This window comes from Octopus bimaculoides, chromosome 21, assembly GCF_046866305.1.
Source record: "Octopus bimaculoides isolate indiv1 chromosome 21, ASM4686630v1, whole genome shotgun sequence".
NCBI lineage: Eukaryota > Metazoa > Mollusca > Cephalopoda > Octopoda > Octopodidae > Octopus > Octopus bimaculoides.
In genome coordinates this window covers 10,956,203-10,980,710 of record NC_142948.1, presented here as the reverse complement: position 1 = coordinate 10,980,710, position 24,508 = coordinate 10,956,203, and the positions used below count along the sequence as shown (strand labels likewise).

General features: G+C 33.6%; 1 long non-coding RNA gene across 1 annotated transcript in view; it reads right to left on the bottom strand.

The window, feature by feature from the left end:
* Positions 1–2,910: 2,910 nt before the first annotated feature.
* Positions 2,911–24,508, bottom strand: part of LOC149131489 (uncharacterized) — a 518,316-nt gene continuing 496,718 nt past the window's right edge. The window contains exon 5 of the long non-coding RNA XR_016237745.1: positions 2,911–3,687. This is a non-coding gene — a long non-coding RNA (uncharacterized LOC149131489). The remainder of the gene's footprint in view (positions 3,688–24,508) is intronic.

Genomic DNA, 24,508 nt, shown 5'->3' with positions numbered 1-24,508 from the left:
GAGAAAGCAGAGAAAGAATATAGGCGATGGGATTATAGAAGGATATGGTAAGTAGAGCAAATGAAACTGCTAAACTGATAAGAATGGTCCTTGAATGCATGTGAAAGGAAATTTAGGTAAACACAATGAAAGATTAGGTTCAAATTCTGGCACATGGCCATAAATTTCGGGGAAAGGGATAACACGATTAGATCGACTCCAGTGCGTAACTGATACTTGTTTTATCGACCCCGACAGGATGAAAGGTAAAGTCGAACCTGCTGGTGTTGGAACTCGTAAAGACAGTGGAACGTTAAGCATTTTCCCGGAGCGGTAACGACCTTCCCAAGCCCACCGACTTCAAACAGAATTAAAAACTAGAATTGAAAATGAAACACAGTTTTCAAATTTTAGCAAAGGAACAGCAAGTTTTTAAAGAGGGGACTCAATTATATCGATCCCAGTGGTGAACAAGAACGTCGGTTTTCGACAACGAAAGTATGAAACCCAAAACCGTAGTCGCTGGCATTTAAACTCAGAACGTAAGCAACATAATGTCAAGAATAATGGTTCTCCATTTGAGCATCAAACCAGCAGCTTTTTAAATACGGTGGTAGTCGATTCAGTCGACCCAACTCTTTAATTGGTACCTACTTTACCGACAATGAAAGGCAAAACTGATATCGGCGCATCCAAACTAGAGGGATAAAATAATGCTATGCAAACGTGCAAAGGATTCCGCTTGATTGACACCTTAATTAGAATCATATTAATAAATGAAAAGCCACACTGAAAGATAAATCAAAAGCAATAAGCATAAAAAGGACAAATAAATGCGAAGCAAGGTAGAAAAAAGTACTCGAATACAGGTGGTAGAGTAATATGCTTTATTAATAAAGTGTATATATATATATATATATATATATATATATATATATATATATATAAGTTTGTATGTATATTTTATGTTAGCGTTCGCAAACTTGGTTCTTACGCATAACGTTTAGATGCATCATTTCATTATTATTTGTTCCTTTACTTTTCATCCACTCTTTTCCTTATCGTAAGATACTTTTCTGAACACTGTTATATCCTCTCTCTCTTTCTCTCGTGAGATATTGCTAAAAAACTAAAACTTAACCGTAATGGAAATAAGCAGCAGTTCATTAAACCAACATCGCAAACTTCTCTACCACATGGAAAGCTCGACCGTGTGATACCGACCGTGATCACTGCATAAAGTATTTAATTGCTAAACATAAAACTACGGGAACAGCATGCAATAAGCAACTGAAAACATTAGTACTGACATCTGAATGATTAGCAGAGGAGAAAATGATATTAATTTCCAGAATCATGAAACGGCAGGGACAGTGAAAACTAGAGAGTAATATGTTTAACAGCAATATATAAAGCGCTGCTATCTATCTTGTATAAGACAGTGACATCTTCTGAACAGTATGGTGGTATTTTTTTTTATTTTATCTTTATATCTGTTCATATTTACGTTTAAACATATTTCTTTTTATTATATATGCCTGTGTATTATAATTGAGTACAGATCTCTGCTAATTGCCGTCTCAGATCCCTCCGATACTGGTGAGAAATACGCAATTAGCATTTCTCTTCAATAGTTCCACGTTAACGGTTGTACAAAATTAAATCAAACATGGTATGCTGGGAATTCTGAAGAACTAAAGCTCTGAAGTGAGAATCCTGGGCATTGTGGTTAGGACAGGTCTGGTGGAGGGAAGAATATTTCTATTTACAAGCTGATTGTTTTTTTTGTTTGTTTTGCTTTTTATTTTTTACTTGTTTCAGTTATTAAACTGCAACCATGCTGGAGCATTTCCATGGAGAACTTTTAGTTGAATGAATCGACCCCAGTACAATTTTAAAGCCTGGTGATTATTCTGCCAGTTTCTTTAGCGAACTGCAAAATTACGGGAACGTAAAGACACCAACAGCCGTTGACAAGCGGGAAAAAAAAACAGACACACACATCTACACACACACAAACACACCCCGCGTATACATACGAAGGGCTTCTTTCAGCTCCAGGGTGCAGTACAAAACACACACTCAAAATTCCACGTAGTGGGACTCGATAAGGATACATGTGGTTGGGAAGCAAGCTTCGGGTGCTAGTACCCACCATCTACCCGAATGGAGGAGCTCTATACTCTAGCGACGAAATCTCCAAATCCAAGCAAAATGCTTAGCGGGATTTCGACCGTAATTATGATCCGAGCTCAACATCGGTCGAGGTCGACTTTGATTTCATGATTCCGGGGTTCGATGCATCAGTGGATCACTTGGTTCGATGTAATCGACGTATCCACTCAACAGATATTATTGGCATGGCACCAAAATTTGAAACAAATAAAACGGTAAAAAATTTTTAAAAAATTCTACGAAATTGATCCAGCTGGTAAAATTAATATCAAAATATATTTATAATCATATTCTTCAATTTTGAATAACAATAAATAATAATAATAATAATAATAATAATAATAATAATAACAATAATAATAATAATGCATTCGATAATTTAGTTCAAGATACATTGTACAAAATGAAATGAAAAATTAAAGAACATGAATAGTCACGAACTGAACGATTTGCTTCAAGTCAGGCCTAGGCGCTGAAGCAAAGAAAGCTATCACCAACAAGGTAGAAAAATGAGGGGTATGGTGAGAGTGAGTGTTAGAGAGTGAGAAGTGAGAGTGAAAGAGTAGAGTGTGTGTGGATTTGCACCCACAGTCAAAATTTAATATTTTCAGAAAGAAAACATGTATACACGAGTAAAATATATATATATATATATATATATATATATCCGAAATCAGTGAATATTATTATGAATGCAGCCGCTAGTGGTTTAAAAATATAAGCAGACAATAAACCATCTCTTACGTATGTGACATTCATAACTATACACTAGAGGCAAAACACAATATTGTTTACGTACTAAAAATAGTAGCTATATTCGGAAGTCACAAAGAAATGAGTACATGTAGAAATGTAAATGTTAATATTATTCTATTTATATAAAATGGAATGTTTGACTTAACGAAATGATATATGCAATTAACCGAATTTCATGTTTATTGTATTTGCCTCTAGTTGGCAAAGTATTCTGCAGACGCGTGTGAGTGAATGGTAGTCTTAAGGTTGAAAAGTCTGCGCCCGCAATTATCCAAAATAGATCTGAGGCTCTTCGATGGTTTCCGTCGTCCCACTTGTACAATGCCTCTTCTGTCGATCCGTAACTAATGTTACAACCTCTTAGATATATTGCCTCAGATAGTGGGATTGAACTAGCGTCTTCATGTTTTCGAGGTTTACTTCTTAACCCTGTCACTCCTTATTTGCGCGATAGCCAGAACAGGTTGAACCTCATTTCTACCAGATTCATGGTAAACTGGTAATGAACGACATACACAGAAAAAAGATGCAGTTGATACTATCCGTTAGTTTGCCTGCAATCGTTACTCTTGAGCTGTATACACGACAATTTATGCTTTTGTTCAGGAACCCTGATGGAGGGTAATATTAGATAAAAGTGTCCATGTCTGATATGATAAAACATTGTAATCAGCAATAAAATGATGATAACTACGGTGCAACGATAGTACATTTGAGGTGATGGAGTTTACTCGATATCTGCGACTGCATAACTTGACTGGTACTTATTGCTATCTCCTGAAGAAAAAAAAAAAAAAAAGCGAAGTTGATCTCGATGTGATTTGAACTCAGATGTTGAACCCAGCTAACTCGCCCCACTTAACTAGTTACAAAATAAGGAAATTTCTTAAAAAAAAAAATATATATATATATATATATATATATATATATATATATATAGACTCTGATATTAGATAAGATTGTATCTTATCAGTTTCATCTTCCCTGTAGTAGATGTATGGGTGGTTCTGTTTATATCTTTTGATTTCAATGTTTAAATGTTTTAGTATATAAACTTTTCAATGTCTAAATAAACAGAAATGAAGAACATTATAAACGAGTATATGAGATGAGTAAGACAAATATTACGAACCGAATTCAATGCCAAGAAGAAGGTTGTAGACATAAATATGATATCCGTTGCAGTTATAAACGGAATTCCTAATACGACTGAGTGCGGAGTCATTAAAATAAAACGTGTAAAGAAATAGGAAAGAAAATAATAAAAGTATGATGCATATTCTTGGAGTCACAGTAATAATTGAAATTTAATTCCATGCCAGAAATTATACGATAAGGATGAATTTTATTTGAAAATATAAATATAATATATACAACATACTATGCATTCAGGAAAAAAAATATAGATATAAAAACAAATAATTTTATGACGTATGGAAATCATAATGATATTATTAAAAAGTGACTGGTCCCGAATTACGATCATAGTTACAAGGTACAATAACAAAGTCGAGGAAAATAAATGTTTCGCAATAATATTTTGATGGTAATGGTAGTGAAGAAATTTAATAGCCAAAAATATCAGGACACACCTGATAGCGTAAAAATTCCAACATTGTGATGCTGATACCTATCCCCTGAAGACGGACAATGTTTTTCATACAATTAGTAAACTATTTCAAAATAACTGCACTGGCTCTATGAGATACAGAAAAAAGAATATAAATAAACTGGTTACTACGATAAGAGAAAAGAAAAGTTTTAATTCAAAACATACGCACACATTTTCACACGCATGCAAATATGTATGTACATACATACGTTTATTTATATTTTTATATGTATACGTATATGTGTGTGTGTGTTTGCTTCTTCCTAGGTTTCCAAAGAAAGAGTCAAGCTATGTAGAAGCTATTTACCACTTTAGTAAATAACAGAGAGAAATAAGATCAGGTCAAGATAAATGAAAAGGTAAATTAAGAAAAAAATAAAGATAAAAATCGAAAATAGATAAAATAAAACGTGAGAGAAAAGCGTCGCCATTGTCAAAGAGTATCCTGTGAGACTGGACACACAGGAAGTGGACAATATGAAAACTAACAAATATTCAACTCTGGACAAAAGGGAAATAAATGGAGAAGAGATTTTATGTGTATAAGATAAATGCAGATACAGAAAAAATATCGAAAACAATAAAGTAAAAGGTTAAGGACAATTGCTGAATCTACGATCAACATAAAAGAAATACTCGATCATGTGATTTCCGGTGCAGCAATTCTTATAAAGGTAGGATATATAGCCAAATACATGACCGAGCAGTTAGCAATATGCATTGGACATTATGGAAACCCTGTCACATACAATCTGAAAATAAATAGTTGAAGCACGCACCACATCCGTTAGACGACAATGGCATGTTTTCGATGACATGGTCAGAATTAACATAGAGATCAAGAAACCTAGATATTATTAACAATAAAAGAAAGGAAAACGTATGCATTTTGATGGACATTTTGATTCCTATCGAACAAAACTTAGAACGGAAGGAAGCAGAAAAGATATATCGAAGCTATATTTAAGTCGAAAATGAAAATAAGCATGTTGTCGGGTATGGAATACAAAACAACAACATCAAGAGTATTTATTGAGCATATAAAAAGTAAATGCACAATAGTCGCACACACACCATGAATTCTTCTAATTTGACACAGAAAATCGAAACATCGCCAAAAGTCATTGTCTGCCGTATACACAGTGACAATTCAATATTATAGCGCAGTTTACATATTATATATAGTTTACAATAGGTTTTCAGTTCCGCAGTTGTGTTCAAAAAGCGCAAGCAAGTACGACAGAGAGAGCATAGTCTAAAGTGTCAAAAATATACTGAATGAACAGCTAAAAGTATATATGGAAGGTGTGATTTTAGTTAATGAGGATCATTATTTTTCTCAGAAAGAGAATATTGAAAACAACTTCTAACCTCATGTACAGACAATGCACGCATTGCATTTGGATATTTGAACACGTCGTCCAAATGACGTATCTTAGCCTCAGCGTGGTCAAATTATTATAATAGACAACATCATGTTAGCATCAATATCCAATGGATTATTGAGTAGTATATAGAAGTGAAAACGGATAAAAAAGTGAAGCAAATATGTTGAAAACTGTATAAATTAACAGACAAGGTGAACTCTGAATATATGGGGCGGTTTCTTTTTATGTTGTTGGTGTTCCTGGTTGTGATATATGCTGTGTTAGTGTGTTTTGTGTAGTGTGTGTTTGGGGTACAATGTCTGTTTTATTATTCCTCCTTTTCTTTTTTGGGCTTTCAGGAGTATATTTACTGTTTACTTTCTCTTCCTTTTGGATACTTCTGTAAATCTCCCTTCTTCTGTGTCCTCCAGTCATTTCCCTATGACTTCCTCCGTTGCTACCTCAATCTTCTTACTGGTTGTGGTTCTGTAAACCACTGTCCTCCTTTTAGTTTTCTTGACTATTTCCTTTGGACGAGTCAACTTTAAAATTGAACCCCTCTTCCAACATCTCAGGTCCAATTATGACTTCCTGCACCTGCAGCGTATTCGTTGCAGTGGTATGGACCCGCACCGGTTCAGAATTCATTTTTTTCCGACTCTCTCCCCCACCCATTTTTGGGGGAAGAAAACAAACAAAACACAAGCCCGCAGGCAAAACGGCAACATTATTCAAAAAAATTCAACGCCTTCGACGATAGGCAAACCTACAAGTGAGAATCTTCAACACAAGATAACAAAAAAATTATCCGCAAATTACACGACAAACAACGTCAACTAACGACCCTCTGACAGTTCTTATTTATTCTTATTTATTGTAATCGGTTATTCCACCCACAGTCACATGGGGGTGTTCAAGATTTTCCCATAGCAATATCTGTCACGACTGGAGATCAAGGCAAACAGTTCATATATAATTGTTTCACACATTTCATAAATATGGCCAGTCAGTAATTTCAGGGTTAGAGTCAGTAATTTCAGCGTTAGTCGATTACAATGATCCTGGTATATAACTAATACCTTGTTTTATTGGTCTAGGAAGGAGGAAGGCATAGTAAGCAATATTAGAATTCAGAACGCTAAAATTTGGAAGAAATGCAGCTAAGCTTCATATTTCTTTCTGACGCGCAAAAGGTTTTGCCATCTTGCCAACTTCTTTCAAGATATCATTATACTTTCTAATTTCGCCATAAGGTCAGCAATTTGAAAGGAAATAGAAAGTCGATTACATCGAGTCTAATACATGATAGATACTTAATTTTATCTACACCGAAAGGAAGAAAGGTCAGTTTAAACTCGCCCGGATTAGATGTCAGAAAGCAGACAAGCGGAAAAAATGCCGATAAGCATTTTCTAATTTTTTCGATGATTCTGTCAGCTCACCGCTTTCTTTCACGATATAATTAACACGAACTGCTCCCTAACAGATATCGCGATCTGTTTTGACAAGAAAAAAGAAAAATCATTTATAGAAAGTGGAGAAATTGTTAATATGCAAACACCTAGAGGCTGAAACTAATGAAATGCATTACTGCTGCCAGCGGCGTTATACCATTGTGGTAGCACTGGTTTTTGCTGCTGGCGGTTTTGGTGGCGACTCTATTATTAAATCTATTGCTGGTAGTATTATCATAGCTGCCACTCTTTGTTAAAAATCATGACTGTACTGGTTGCCTTTCAGTGACAGTATTATTGAGACATGTCCCTTGCGTTTAGTTGTAAAGTTTTCAACGTCACCAGATTCAGCAATGTTGATGTTGATGTTTCTTGTTCTGATAATATGCATGATGGTACAGATAATAATAAAGAAACCGTTCGTCTTGCATTCCGCATCTTTTACTCAATCTCTAATTTGAAATTATTTTGCCACCATTTTTTTTTTTTTTTTTTTTGGTAAATTGCATAGAAAATCGTTTATAATATCAAAAATCTTGTCGTCTGATATCATGGAATTTCGGTAACCGGCCTTTGTTTTTCTATACCTCACTTGTCCCCCAACTTATCGAACAGGAAAGGAAGAAGACACTAGATTTGGATTCAACATGTAAAGGGTTCGGAGAAATGCCAAATGATACAAGGTCAACAACTTTTAGCCGTATTGGCTTGTACATTTTTTTATGAACCTTCTATGAACTGAAGACAAAGTTTACCTCAGTACGTAAAAAGCCCAAAGAAATGAGGCTAATTATTGTGACCGATGCAGTAATGATTCGGCTAACTACATGCCTAAATACAATATTTACATTATTTACATTCGACATATATTTATCATCATCTTGTTTGTTGTAAACACATTTCGGCTGATATAGCCTCCAGCCTTCTTCGGGTGTCTTTAGGAATTTTCGAACCTGGGTTCTCATTCCTAAGGTATTTTTAGATGTTATTATTTGTATTATTATTATTATTATTATTATTATTGTTATTATTATTGTTATTGTTCAGGTCACTGCTTGAAATCGAACTCGGAATCTCGGGGTTAGTAGAAAGCGCTCTTAACCACTACGCCATATGCCAGTGGGTATCCGTCGAATATAAATAACGTACGTAATTCCTCGTCTTTTAAATATAAAACTACGAGCCTTAATGATGGTAATAATCATTTCTACTGTAGGCACGAAGCCTGACATTTGGGTGAGGGGGATAATCGATTACATCGACCTCAATACGCAACTGGTACTTGTTTTATCAACCCCAAAACGTTGAAAGGCAAAGTCGACCTCGGCGAAATTTGAACTCAGAACTTAGAGACGAGTGTAACACCGCTAAGCATTTCGTCCAGCGTGCTAACAACTCTGCCAGATCTCCGCATTAAAATAGACCCCGGTGAAATTTGAGCTCAAAACGTTCCGACAGATAACTTGGCGCCGAACATTGTGCCGGCATGCTAACGATTCTGCTAGTTCGCCGCCTTATAATCACGATCTTTATTTCTACTAAAAAGTACAAGTCCCGAAATTCATGGGGAGTGTCTCACTGGCACTTAGTTAATCGACCCCGAAACGATGGAAGGCAGAAATCGACTTCGGTGGAATCTGAACTCATAATGTGAAGACGGACGAAATCCCGCTAAGCGTTTTTTTCCGGAGTTCTAACGATCCAGCGGGCACACCGTCATATTAATACTACTTATAACTATTTCTAATAAAGACAGAAGATCTTACATTTTGCGTGAGGGCAATAGTTGAAATCTTCTTCCTACGAATGACAGGCAAATTCTACCTCGGTTAGATTTGAACTCGGGTCATATGGCTGGAAGAGAAGTCACTAAGTATTTTTTTTTACAGCGAGTAAAAAATGCTGCCATCTCGTAGCAATACTACTACTACATGTGATGATGCTGACGACGACGTTGATGATGATGACGATGATGATAATATTATCATTAACTTTGATGATGAAATTGTTAGAATTTACAATTTCATATTAAAGATTCCAGGAATAAAAAAAAAAAAACACCAAAAAAAAGCCCATTGAGGATTCCCACATATTTTCTGTGATGTTATCTCTTCATATATATTCTATTTTTCCGCAATAATATGCTAGTTTGAATTAATATTGCTTTGCAGTGATGAAAAGGAAAAAAACAAAAAAAATCATCCATATGACAAATTGTAGATGCTAAATAATCGATATTATATTCGGCTGTATACATAATAGTAATCTCATAAATAAACGTATACACAAACACACATATAGATATTAGGACATTCGTTTATATAAGAGTTTCGTATTGTGTGAATATATATACGTATATATATTCTCACACACACACACACACATGCGTATATATATAAATGTAGAGAGACATGTTGTGTATATAGGCATGCGTGCCGTTAGTTGCCGTAGTTTTAGTTGATAGTTTTAATACTGGAAGATTAAAGAAGAACATGCGATTTCATATGCACTCATACAAGAACACACGATCATGCTGATGCAAATATATACATCTACTCCAATGCGCATGTAGAATTGCAAATCACAGACGAACAGAAGAAAAAAATCCAGCATCCACTTATAAGTGCACATCACTCAATCACAAATAGATATGCGTATAACCAAGCATAGAAAAATGTATAGGATCATATGCTGGCAAACAGATTTTAATAGGAGTTGCATACCTGCTGTTATATGTTAAATGAGACACTGAATATGTATATAGTTTGATGCTAAAGAAGTGTGCTTTGCTTTCTAGCGTAATCGATTACGCTACATAGATATATAGACCTTGACTTGAAGGAATGTATATGTGTTATTTTTTCTACTGTGAAGGTAGGTAGGTAGAAAACACATCAGTGTGTACCTATGAGGATCGATTGCAAGCCAGGTAGAAATGAAGAGTGTCAAAAGGGATAATCTATAACAGCAATATTGCTTCCGTATTTTCTTGCCGATGTAACATTTTTTTTTTTTTATAGATGTAATAAATACCTAAGATCTATAGGATGAATAAAACATATGCGTAGCTTCTGTCAGTAAAGTATCATCATTACATACACTAATAATAAAATATGCCTTCTCGCTCTTTTAAAAATACTAGCGATCCAAAATCCTATAGAATTCAATCTTCAGTCCCTAATTTTTTGTGTTGCATCATTTAAAGCAAATAATTCTATTATGGAAAGAATAAAGGTGAACGGTAGTTTATCTATATACACAATTATCCTGATCATCCCTCGATCATAATCAACAATCTAATCGAAAATATATCCGTGAGATCCTTCACTCTCGCCACAAAAAATTAAATATTGAAAAATTCATTATATTAAACTATAATACTGATACGAGAATAATTCGCAAGCAAAATGAAGTTTTTGCCGATATACAAAAGGACGTAATGTATAATTTTGGGGTAATCTACCATACTTGTCTATAATCACTCCTGTAAATAAAATGCTCTTTCTTCCGTTAAACATTTTATGTTTCCCATTTCTAAACGCTTTTGTCATTGCCTTATCGGATTCTCAAATGCTGAATCTAATTCCATTTCTATGAATTTGAATTGGGAGGTTGAGTCATAGTGAAACTTTCTTTAGCTGATTATACAACCATGGGCACCAACCCTATGGCTGCGTTGCACTTAATCTCTCCATACAGCTTGGTGATACGTGACAGGTTCACTAAATGTGTACTATACCTTCCGAAAGGGCGTCCCGTATTTGTGTAAAGGACGGTCGGCACTCCCAGACGATTTTTTAAAGTGCCCCCAGACCTAGATTTGAAAAAAGTGTGGAATAATTACAAAATTACATGACATTATATATTACCTCACAGTGTTTTTTTTTTTTTTTACTAAAAATTTAGCAAATGCTTACAAACCCGATATAAATATAACTGCACCATACTCTAGAATCCTGTGTTGAAATTTCACAGAACAAATAAACACACGGTGATATAAAAGATATACTTTCTCCAGTTATACCGAGTCATAACTGTCGATTTCCCTGCGTGCACACTCTCCACCTGGACGGGAAACAGATCTGTCGCAGGATAACTCATTTTTGCTAGCTCAGTGGATTGGAGCAATGTGAAAGGAAATGCTTGGCACAAGGACACAATGTGTCACCGGGTCCAGCAATCGAAATCACCATCTTACGATCATAAATGAGATCAACGCCCTAACCACTAAGCCACATGAGGTGATGTGCTTACATCAAAGGCTTTTAATTTTAAGTTCCTGTTGAAACAAGACATGGATGCGATACATTTCAACTAGGCAACATTCTTCTGCAATTTGTAATTAAAATACAAGCAAGGACACATTGTGTTATGCTTTATTTTGAGCACAATATTAAAAATATTAAGTGATTCAAGTGTTTAATTTCTGTAATTATATATATATATATATATATATATATATATATATATATATATATATATATATATATATATATATATATATATAATATAATTTAATATAATATAATATAATAAAATATAATATAACATAATGTAATAGAAATTGAACAATTAAATAATTTAATCATTAAATGATAAATTGAATTACATTTGTATTATATCATACAAATAAATGACACGTCTAGTAAATTACAGCTGTTTCTATAGCGTTAAAAACAACATGTTTTCGAAGAATAATAAAATATCGGTTTAAATATAATGAGGTTTCATCAGACAGATATATCTCCATAAAAATCATACGAAAAATAACAACTGAAAAATTTAATAAGTGCTAACGCTTTTCCCCCAAAAATGCTTTTTAATATCGAGCTTAATCATAAATAAATAATCTAATTGGAATTTCGTAAATTCCTAAATTTATTAGTATCTTGTTCTATTACCAATTTCGTTACATAACACACCACTTTATATATATATATATATATATATATATATATATATATGTGTGTGTGTGTGTGTGCGTGTGCGTGTGCGTGTGCGTGTGTGTGTGTGTGTGTGTGTGTGTGTGTGTGTTTGCATATAAATATATATATATATATATATATATATATATGTTTAATTACATGTATACATATACAATTCCATACGCATATATATATATATATATATATATATATATATATATATATATATATACACATGGTAAAACATTAGTTAATATACTAATTCAAATCTACACAAAGGAATTTATAATATAAATGAAGCTTTTAATTTATTCAAGTTAGAATTTAAGGTAAATACAGGAGAGATTACTATTTTTTTTCCATTTTCAGAAACAAACCGAAAAACAAAACCACCTCCATACGGACAACATGATCTAAATAATACAACATAACCAAATAAATACAGAAGAAAAAAGTTGTTCCAAATACGAACAACGACCCAAAACAACAAATTAAACAAGATAAACCCGCTATATCTTCATGTATACCACATTATTCATTCACTCAAATACATATACATATCGATACATATAAAAGAAAACGAAACCACCTCTATACGGACATCGAAAAATAATCTCACTGCATACATCAAAACCAAAGTAGTACATGATAAAAATAGAAAATTTAGACGAATACATATAACAACAAGCAAGCCGACACAAAAAAAAGTCAAAATTTAGCTAGGCCCGATCTGAACTCACAACGTAAAATGCCGGATCATATTCTGCTTGGAAATTCTCCTAGCGCTCTAACATGTCTTTCATTTTTTCCAAAGACTTCAAAAACTATGTTACACGGAGTGTTTTAAAATGCTATTCATTAAATTATATTCACTGACATTGAAAATTTATTTCGTCTTAACCACATATTGCTTCTACTTGTAAAACACTTCAATATTTCAAATCAGCAATATAACGAACACGTTAAAAGTCTAATGCGCAGTTGTAGCAACCGCACATGCGCACTCGCTTGATGGAAAAAAAAAAAAAAAAAAAGATCGCATATTGCTTATTACTCTGTAAATCGAGTTTCAGCGTTTGATAAATCACATAACCTTTTGTTCCTGAATTAACAAGACAGCTTTTTACTTCTGACATTTATCAACTTGAGCACATTTCTTATTTAGACTTTATAAATTTAAACATATTATTCTAACCAACACACTTTCCTTCCAGTTGCTTACAAAACTTAACGTGCATCAAATGCACTTAACATTGTACATTTATTAACTATGCTATTAATTTACTACCATTTATATATTGTAAAGGCGCATGGCTCAGTGGTTAGAGCGTGCGGGTCACAATCACTAGGCACTGAGTTCGATTTCACTTTGATCTAGTTCATTTACCTGTGGAAATGAGTTGCGACGTTACTGGTGCCAAGCTGTATTGGCCTTTGCCGTTCCCATAGAAAGCGTCGGTGGCGTGGAGAGGGGGTGTTTGCATGCATGGGCGACTGCTGGTGTTCCATAGACAATATTGTCCGCATTTGTGCCTCGGAGGAGAATGTTATGCAATACTATGGCACTTCATGTCCGAAGGGTGTTCCTTCCACTACTAATATTAACAACATATCGAAACTATTCTCATAAATAGCGTAAATATGAATATCATACTTGTTATTGGGGATAAAAACATGATATCGTTAATATCAGTATATAAGTAAATCAAACACGATATTATAATATGCAATAAATAACTTCATCAGTAATACAATTTACTCACAAAGTAATACTTATCTGAATTCATAAATGTTATACATTAATTCATGTCTTCATTTATAACCTCTAACGTTGTTATATATTATTCTCCACTTGCTATTTACTAGGTTTCTACTGATTTATTTCTCAGGTATTTATGGACGCTTTAATCATCAGCTTTTAATCGACGATTAGGAACCCAACATACATGCATATAATTTTCACCAGACATGGCAATAAATAAATTAAAGCAACAGAACTTACAATATCATATAATCCTCCTTTCTAAATTCGCAATCATCTGAGAATATCTTGCTAATAAAATTGCATTTCACCAATCTAGAATCTATTTATTATTGCCCTATTAAAGATTTCGATCATGCATTTAGCAATATATATTAAGAACACGTTTTGTACCCGGTTGCCACTTAATATTAGGAAGATAAACATATCTAGATAATACCTGCTGTAATTAGAATTTCGAATCGAGGAGCAAAGATATAGATACAAGGAATTTGCGCGTTTAATTTTAGCTTTTGCTTATTCATTATGATGTAGCATTTCAAGTGTTCAATGATCTTTATAGAGGGTTGTTTTGTTCTTATTGAAATTTGTCATCATTACATTATCTCTGTAGTTCATGTTTTATTAACAACTTCACGGTCAATACGAAAGGCTATAGTTAATGACCTGGAGTTTTTGGTGATGGGTTAACTCAATTACACCAACCGTAGTGCTCAATATGTACTTATTTTATCGACTCCGAGGACGATTGGCAAAGTCGAATTCGGTGGAATTTCAACTAAAATAATGTATGAAATTACGAAATGCATTTTAATCAGGCAACATTCCCCTGCATTTTGCCTGGTGTCTTAAATCCTCTGCCAGCTTTCGACCTTAGGAATGTCATTAATAATTAATTTTGACTTCAAATTTTGGTACATGGCAGCAATGTTTGGGGAAAATCGATTACATCAATCCTAGTGCTGAACTGTTACTTATTACACTGACCCCGAATGTTTAGTCTCGTACTTGCGTGCGAATGCGCGCCTAGAGTTTGAACTTTCTAGTCTACGCTTCATGCAAAACTCCAGTGAAGTGACGGCTGAACAATCAATAAAATAACAAAAATGATTTTCATTGCAAATATCTTTCGTGGACCCTAAATTTGCCTGTGCATCCCTAAATTTGGATCTTTTTTAAAACGGGGGCCACATTTTTCATTAACGAAACACTTTGAAAATTGGAACACTGGTAGAATGTGTCATATAAAACATCTTTTTCGCTTAGTCTTCTTAAAAAAAAAAAAAAGAAATCCATAAATTATTTCATGTTAAAGTTGTCGTATTTCTGTAATTTCAACCAATCACTGACGTCCATTCAGCCGATATACATTAAGTGCCGACTACATAAACAAACGATTCTGAAACAATTAACCATAACCCTAACCCTAACTCTAACCCTAACCCGAACCCTAGGGTTAGAGTTAGGGTTTGGGTTAGGGTTAGGGTTAAAGCAAATTTAAAATGGAAAAAGCAAATAAAACGGAGGTATGGAGATTAAATACGCTTTACATCGCTCAATGAGCCAAAGGAGTAAATGTAAACAACTGAATACTTGTCAGTGATCGGTTGAAATTATCGAAATAAGACAATTTTGTACATGAAATAAATTCGAATACACAAAATAGATAAGTATACGAAGTTTGAAAGTCTTTCACTACCAAAAACACTACGTAAAACATTAATGAAAAATGTGGCCCCCGTTTTAAAAAAAAAAGATCCCTAAATGTTCCTGTGCACCACCAAAATATTCCTGTGCACCCCCATGGGTGCATATGCCTCCCAGTTGAGAAACTCTGGTATAGACTGACGAAATATCGCTGAACATTTTGCCCCTTGTGCTGTCTATCCTTCCAGCTCACCGCCTGATGAAGACACTATTTATAGATAATTAACAAAGAAAATGCTTTAATAAGTTTATATATATAGGTTAATCACATTAATAAAACAACTATTTCCCCACTTTACTTAACTTCTATGAAGTGATGTTCTTATAATTATAGCAATATATGTGTTGTTGGCACTCCGTCGGTTACGACGACGAGGGTTCCTGTTGATCCGGTCAACGGATCAGCTTGCTCGAGAAATTAACGTGCAAGTGGCTGAGCACTCCACAGATACGTGTACCCTTAACGTAGTTCTGAGGGAGATTCCATGTGACACAGAGTGTGACAAGGCTGGCCCTTTGAAATACAGGCACAACAGAAACAGGAAGATAGAGTGAGAGAAACTTGTGGTGAAAGAGTAAAGTAGGGTTCACCACCATCCCCTGCCGGAGCCTCGTGGAACTTTAGGTGTTTTCGCTCAATAAACACTCACAACGCCCGGTCTGGGAATCGAAACCGCGACCATAGGGCCGCGAAACCGCTGCTCTAACCACTGGGTCAATGCGCCTCCACACGAATATATGAGAAAGAAAATAAAAACAGAAACGCATTGCCTACATTGAAGAATCAAGCTTCACATATTTCGTGAATATTTAGTGAGATCTTTCTCAGATATTGTAGAATAATTGTGTATCCTTATAATTATTCTTCGTTTAAACCAACCCGTAATATATACGTCTTTTTAAAGTTAATATTATTCGATGTAATTCTGATGAAAAAAAAAAAAAAATCTACATATGTATTTGAATAAATTCAGTTTGATCTGAAATCTTCACACACCACTTGCCACTATTTCTTACGGATTACTTCTATTCCATCCTATCGTATATTTCATATCACATCGTTTTAACCTCCGTGACAGGTTCTTAGATATATTTATATAGATATAGATAAGTATTGACCTTTTGATATTAACGTGTTTGATATTGGAGTTGAAAGTAGAATGATAAATAATTTGCGCCTATGTGTGTGTGTGCTATGTGTGCGAGAGTCTTTCTTCGTTATATGTATGCGTGTGTATAGATATATATGTGTGTGTGTGTGTGTGTGTGTGTGTGTGTGTGTGTGTGCATGTGCTTTCACTAATTAACTGTGTACAGAATAATCAGCAAAATAATTATTTCACTACTATAGTTGTAAAAACTAGTAGCTATACAGGTTACCTATGTCGTCTTTGGCTTTATGATATATAACATTTTTCATACCGCCATTTAACTGCAACTCGCTTATCTCTCTCAAAACTTTTGCTTGTTACTATACATCGATGCACTTAATAGGCAACAACGAAAATATATATACGTGTGTATGCATATATATATGTATTGTATGTATGTATGTACACACACACATATATATATATATATATATATATATATATATATATATATATATATATATATATACACACATGCATGTAAGCACATAATTGCAAAACTATATGGCAAAAATAGTACTCGAATACCAAGGGTAGACTAATAAGCTTTATTATAAAAGCTGCAGAGTATTCACAGAACTATTACAAAAAATTACTCGTTCTCGTTCGTCAGAGATTTATGATGAGTACTGAGTTTTAGGTTATAACTGTCTACATCATTTTACGTAGTTTGCTGTAAAATGAATAAGCCTTCAAACCTGATTGGTGAATTTTTGGTAAAAGTAAAGGGAGACATTTGGCAATGTGTGAATATTTAAATTGATAATAAGATAGACGGGTAAAGGGTACGGAAATCAGTATTCACCAGTTACTAATTGGATTCGGAAAAAAATACGGTAATAGGTATTAAAAGAATATTGTTGTATTTGAGGATGGATAAATACATGCATACATAACGTTATGCACATGCGTGCATATACTCATCCACGTAAAATATAATAAAGCAAAATAAAATACATATGTAGTCATCATCTGGATTGCATATAACCAAATTCATAGCAATATATACTTGCACAGCTATGTGTATACATACACCGAACAATAACCTGATACGCTGAGTAACAGTTGTGTGAATATGTATAACAGAACAAATAGTAAGAGATGATCACTCCGAGCAAAACACTTCATATGCTCTTTGTTGGCACTCTAGGATAATAATGTTACTTAAATTACTGAAGAAATCCTGGTAGAATTTTGGTAGGGTCCAAAGTTATTCTTCATTTCACTTCCATATTCCTTCAGTGCTCTGCTTTTTATAACTAGAAATGGCTCTGACGAAAGAAGCATACATTTTCTTAGGTCGTTCTATTTGCCTCAGTTGATTAATAGACCAGTTGAGTAAACCTATCAGTAATGTACCTATAATCACAACTGAAACAGATGTATGCCAAATTTGCACAAATATATATATATATATATTAGGGACAAAATCCCAAATTACAGGTAAAAACTCAATTAAAATCAATTTATAAAAGATTAAAATTAAATTGAGCTTTACAGAGTAAAATATATATATAAATATATAGTTTTAGGGAAAAGAACCAAGGTTTATGAACTCATCGATGAACATCCACTGTCACACACACACACACACAGATATATATATATATATATATATATATATATATATATATATATACGTATAAGAAGGGATGACCACTAAGTGGACCCCCGATATGCTAGAAAGAGATCATGCACGATCTAACCACAAAGAAAATAATGTTCTCTAGAAAAAAATTCAGCAAACACCAGAACATAAGCGGGCAAGACAAAGGAAAATAGCATATCGGATGTCCACTTAGTGGCCATCCCTTCTTATACGCATGTAATACAATATTTGTGAATTTTCAGATTTTTTTGTTAGGCCACTGGTTTTAAATTGATATTAATTAAATTAATATTCAATTTATCAGTATATATATATGTATATGGTGGTGGTGATTGTTTCTTTGTATGTGCGTTTGTCCTTCTCCACCATTTGGCAACTGGTGTTGGTGTGTTTACCTCTACGTATCGGGAAAAAAAAAAACGGGGATCGATAGATTAAATAGCAGGCTCAAAAATGAAGTCCTGGTACCGATTATTTTGGCTAAAACTCAAGCTGGTGCACCAATATGACCGTAGTCAAAAGACTGAGCCAAATAAAAGATGACCTCTTAATTTATCCCAAATCTATTTCGTAGAAACTTGTGTTAAGCAATTTATATCGTTTAGTATAAGCTATTAAGTAAAGTAAGGGTATAATTGTTATAACATTTTCATGAACAGTTTATGTTCAAATTACTGTTCGAAAGCTATATTCAAATTTTCTCACCCTTTCTACAGAAACATAGCAACACATTCTGTATTAATTACCTCTCTAAACGATACATCTAATATATTCTGATAATAAATATTTTATTACTTTTGTCATCACACACTAACCTTAAACATACAACAATCAACATAACATTGCTTGTAAAGCAATTTCAGCTTATCCACTTGTCTTGAACTTGACACAACTCGCATCATTCAAAATAAGAATATAGGTGTTATACACTTCTACTCTTTAACACATTTTATTAAATGTCTCCTATATCATTTAATAGAAAATCTAAAAATGATGCATTATTAAAATTATTTCGAGAACTATTTCATGAAACATTTAATAGAACTTTAATTTACGATTTGCTAAAATTATTGTTGTAAATATTTTGCTTTTCACAAATATCATTCAATTAACATAGGTTTCTTAGAAAAAGATGAAATATATTCCATTATTAACCTTTAAATAAACGTCCATACGGTTCTAACCATCTCAATTATTCATTAGATATTATTCAAAATAATTTTAGAATCTGTTTCCAGGGATAACTCTGAAAACCACGATTACACATCATAATAGAATGTTTATTCTTTCATTCTGTTCATTATTGATATCAGTCGCAAGAAGTTCGCAGTTGCGTATAGAATGAACTAGAACATCAGTAATATGAGTGCGTGCTAAATAGTTCTTGTCCTAGGCAGTAAAAACAAAAAGAAACAGCAATGTCAGTTAAATATAATTTACTCAACTTATAAACCTCTCAGATTCACAAACTTACTGCGGTGGTGTTTCAGTTTTTCTTAGCCCTGGAAAAGGACCCGGGTATTTGAGCATCCAACAAGGCCCTTAAAACCAGGAACTTATAAGCACCAACTCATGTATATGCACGCACACACACAGACACACACATACTTATGTTTTTTTATTAAGTGGGGCTTAGATTACACACGTTTCCGTGTGTAAATCGAAACCATTACATATTCTTTAAAAAAGTACTTATTTTATCGATCCTTTTTGGTGAATCCTTAAATTATTCGGGACATAAAAAAAACCACATGCAGAGAAGCAGGAAGACAGGCACAGAGATACAAACGCACACGGGAACAGATATGATGTATATCCGGGGTTTCTTCACGGTTTTTGTCTAACAAATTTTCACTTACAAGTCATCAGACACCCCAAGGCTATGAGAAAAAAACACGATAAAGGTGAATCAGAGCGGGAAGGAACATGAAACCACGTGGTTGCAAAACGAGTAAACAACAAAGGTAGCAGATCTAAGTGTATACAAATATATAGCATATATCTAGTCATATGAATATGTATATATATGGCACTCCGTCGGTTATGACGATGAGGGTACCAGATGATTCGACCAACAGAACAGCCTGCTCGTGCAAGTGGCTAAGCTCGTGTAAGTGGTTGCGTACTCCACAGACATGTATACACTTAAGGTTGTTCTCAAGAGATTCAGCATCACACATGTGTGACAAGGCTGCGCTTTTGAAATGCAGGTTCAATGCATTTTATCGAGCGGAGTAAACTGAAGCAACGTGAAATAAAGTGTCTTCCTTGAAGGCACAACGCATCGCCGGGAATTGATCTCACGACCTTACAATCGTGAGCAGATTACCATGAACACTAAGCCACGCGCCTAAATAGATATAACAATATACGTAAATATATATACTTGTATGCATAAACGCATGTATCTAGCGATATATATTCTACAATTCTGAACACATAAATACATATTTTTTTTTTTATATATCGCAGGCGTAGCTTCATGGTAAAGAAGCTTGCTTCCCAACCACATGGTTCTGGGTGCGGTCCCGCTGCATGGCACCTTGTGCTATTGTATTATAATATTGCCTCGAGCTGACCATCTGTGCCTGTCCTCAACACCGTTGCTTGATAACCGATGTTGGCGTGTTTATGTTCCTGTAACTTACTGTTTCAGCAAAAGAGACCGATAGAATAAGTACTAGTACTAGGCCTACAAAGAATAACAATCGCAACATTAGAAATATATTTCCATACATACGTATTGATATATGGGAATACATAATGACTTCTTCATTTAGCTATTTGGAAAGTGATTATAATATTAGAATTCAAGTAAAATATAAGTTTTAATAAAACATTTACCTTATATTGAATATATTATGAACTCGGGGTACGCTTTCTTGTTTTGAAGGTACCACAAAAGTTCACTAATCCACATACATTCATGCATACATTAATGCACACATACACACACATTTATGTATTAAGGTATACATTTACCTGTGTATATAATGTATATAAACACACTCGCATATATGTATACTACCATACAAATATTTAAATATAAGAACGTGCATACATATATATATATATATATATATATATATATATATATATATATATATATATATATATATATATGTATGATCATATATGGCTGCCATCGTATAAGCATAAATCTTCGTGTACATCATAATAGAAAGATGTAAGCGCTAGGCAAGAGGAGGACTGATAAAATAAATTTTATTTTATAATGTTTTGTGGAGAATTTTATTGAGAAATATGTATAAGCCAGACAATATATTGTCATTTCTATTTTCAAAATTCAGTATGATTCGATATTTCAAAATATGACCATTGATTTTTCGGTTCAATATATTAATATTATTTGAAGTAATAAATAAAATGTAACTTTTCTGGTTTATGTATTATGTTTTATTTCGTTGCGTTTTTATCATTGTCCAAAATATAACTATTCTTTTGCGTATTCATACGTATACACACACTCATACATATATACACGCACATATATACAAACATATGCATATAGATATAAATATGCACACACATATATATAGATATTTATACACATATATACGAAAATCAATATATAATCTTCCATATTTGATCTATTTCTAAATGCATAAGACCTAAGAACTTGTATACTGTAGTTCGTTTATTCCATTGAACAACTCTAGTAAGAAGAATGTACCGAAATTATATATTTTTATAATTTGTAAGTTTCTAGCAATATTTTCTATAAATTCATATATGTATATATCTTCATAAAAATACATACAGTAATCTCTATGTTTCTAAATCTTCTATCGTGGCATCGGTTTTTCAAAATCTATTCTTGTCATTCGAAGCACAACGGGAAATATATGTTCAGGTATTCAATGAGTTAGGCTAGAAAAGGTTTCTTCCAGCGTTAAATCGCATCAGTACTATATGGTAGATGCATACATATGTATGAGCATGAATAGCTACACGCAGATATATATATATATATATATATATATATATGTGTGTGTGTGTGTGTGTGTGTGTGTATGTATCATATGTTTGAAAAGCGCTCTATTTAGCATGCAGCTTGGAGTCATGGAAAATTATGTATAATTATCTTGAATATTATAAAAAAAAATATATATTCCATGTAATCGAAGAATTGGACTAGCTCATTCTCTTATACTTAGACAAATCTCTCAAATATTTCACAATAATCTCATATATACAGTCTTGCGCACTGTCATGCGTTCAAAGACACACGCAGGCCCGCACACACATACATCCCTACAAACACGCACACCACACACGAACATGCACGCACAGATATAATTGTATATATATATATATATATATATATATATATATATATATATATATATATATATATATATATATATATATATATATATATATATATATATATATATATATATATGTGTGTGTGTGTGTGTGTGTGTGTGTGTGGAAAACAAATACAATGGAGAATTCAAAAGTCCCATTCGAGTATAAGAAAGCTTAAAAATTAAGATATTGTCATAGCGCTTTAATGGAAAGAGAATTTATCACAGTGTTTCGGCCGTTAGTTATACATCAGAGCAAAAAAGAGAAATATAAAAATACAGGAGGAGTGAGTAATTGAAAACTACATGGAGAGAAATAAGTTTGCGAAGACGTAGAGGATAAATTTCAGTGTGAAAGATACATACATACATACATACATATATACATACGCACGCACACGCACACACACACACACGCACACACACACGCACACACATATACATACATGGTCTCCACAAGATTTGGATACATGGAGTAAATAAAATCATAACAAATAATAATTTCTTAAAGTATCTGTTAATCCACAAGTACCCAGACTTTGTGAAAACCCTGTGTGTATATATATATATATATATATATATATATATATATATATATATATATATATATATATATATATATCTGCGTGCGTGTGTCTCTTTGTGTGCGTGCGTGTGTGTACGCGTGTATATATGTTTATGTATCTCTATCCCCCCCCTCACTATCGCTTGACAACCGATGCTGCTGCGTTCACGTCCAAGTAACTTGGCGGTTCGGCAAAAGAAACCTCCTCAGGCCCCATAAAGTTTATCGTTGTCATAAGACACACAATAATTCGAAATAATATGAAATTTCTTAGAACATGAATTCATAAAAATATTCCCAGGCAGTCAACCCATTAATTATTGCTTTCTTATAGTACTTTTAGTAATTTTTACATACCTAATTAATAAGCAACTTTTTGCATTGTAGTATAAAGATATGTGTATATATATATTTGGGTGGGTGGATGGATAGATAGATAGATATATAGATAGATAGATAGATAGAGAAAGATACAGAGACAGAATGAGATAGATATACATGTATATACACAACGAACTTCCACACTGTAGCTACCTCTCTACTCAACTGGCAACTATAGTTCGGTCAGGGGCCTTTGTATAAGGCACCTGGCGAAGGAGCTATGCCCTGGGATAGAACCTGTTATTACATACTTTTCAATCAGTAAGCCATACCTACACCTAAGTCCTCCAAAAGACGGACTTAATGGTGTTTGAAGTCATAGATATATGAGGCAGGATGGAATGGCTGACTGGCTAGCCTTCGTGCTTCGCAATAGTTCAACCGTGTTTTCCGAAAACATGTCAAATAATTCTATAGATATTGATAGCATGCTGTATGCAAGATATTACAATTCTGTCACGAACCTGGTCTGTCATTTCCTTATCCTAACGTTGCACGCATCTAGTCCGTTATTGTTTTTCATTCTATCATGGATTCAGGAAGGTTTTATTTTGCACGAAATACCAAGGTTATGAAATATTTGAAGTTAACAATTTTATATTCATGCTCTCGTTGTTATTGTCATTTAACCTTGCAAATTTATTAGTAAACGTTTCTGACATACGTTCCATATAATTGTGCATTTCGTATGTGCCTCTGTGTATGTGCATGTGTGTATGAATATATATGGGTAT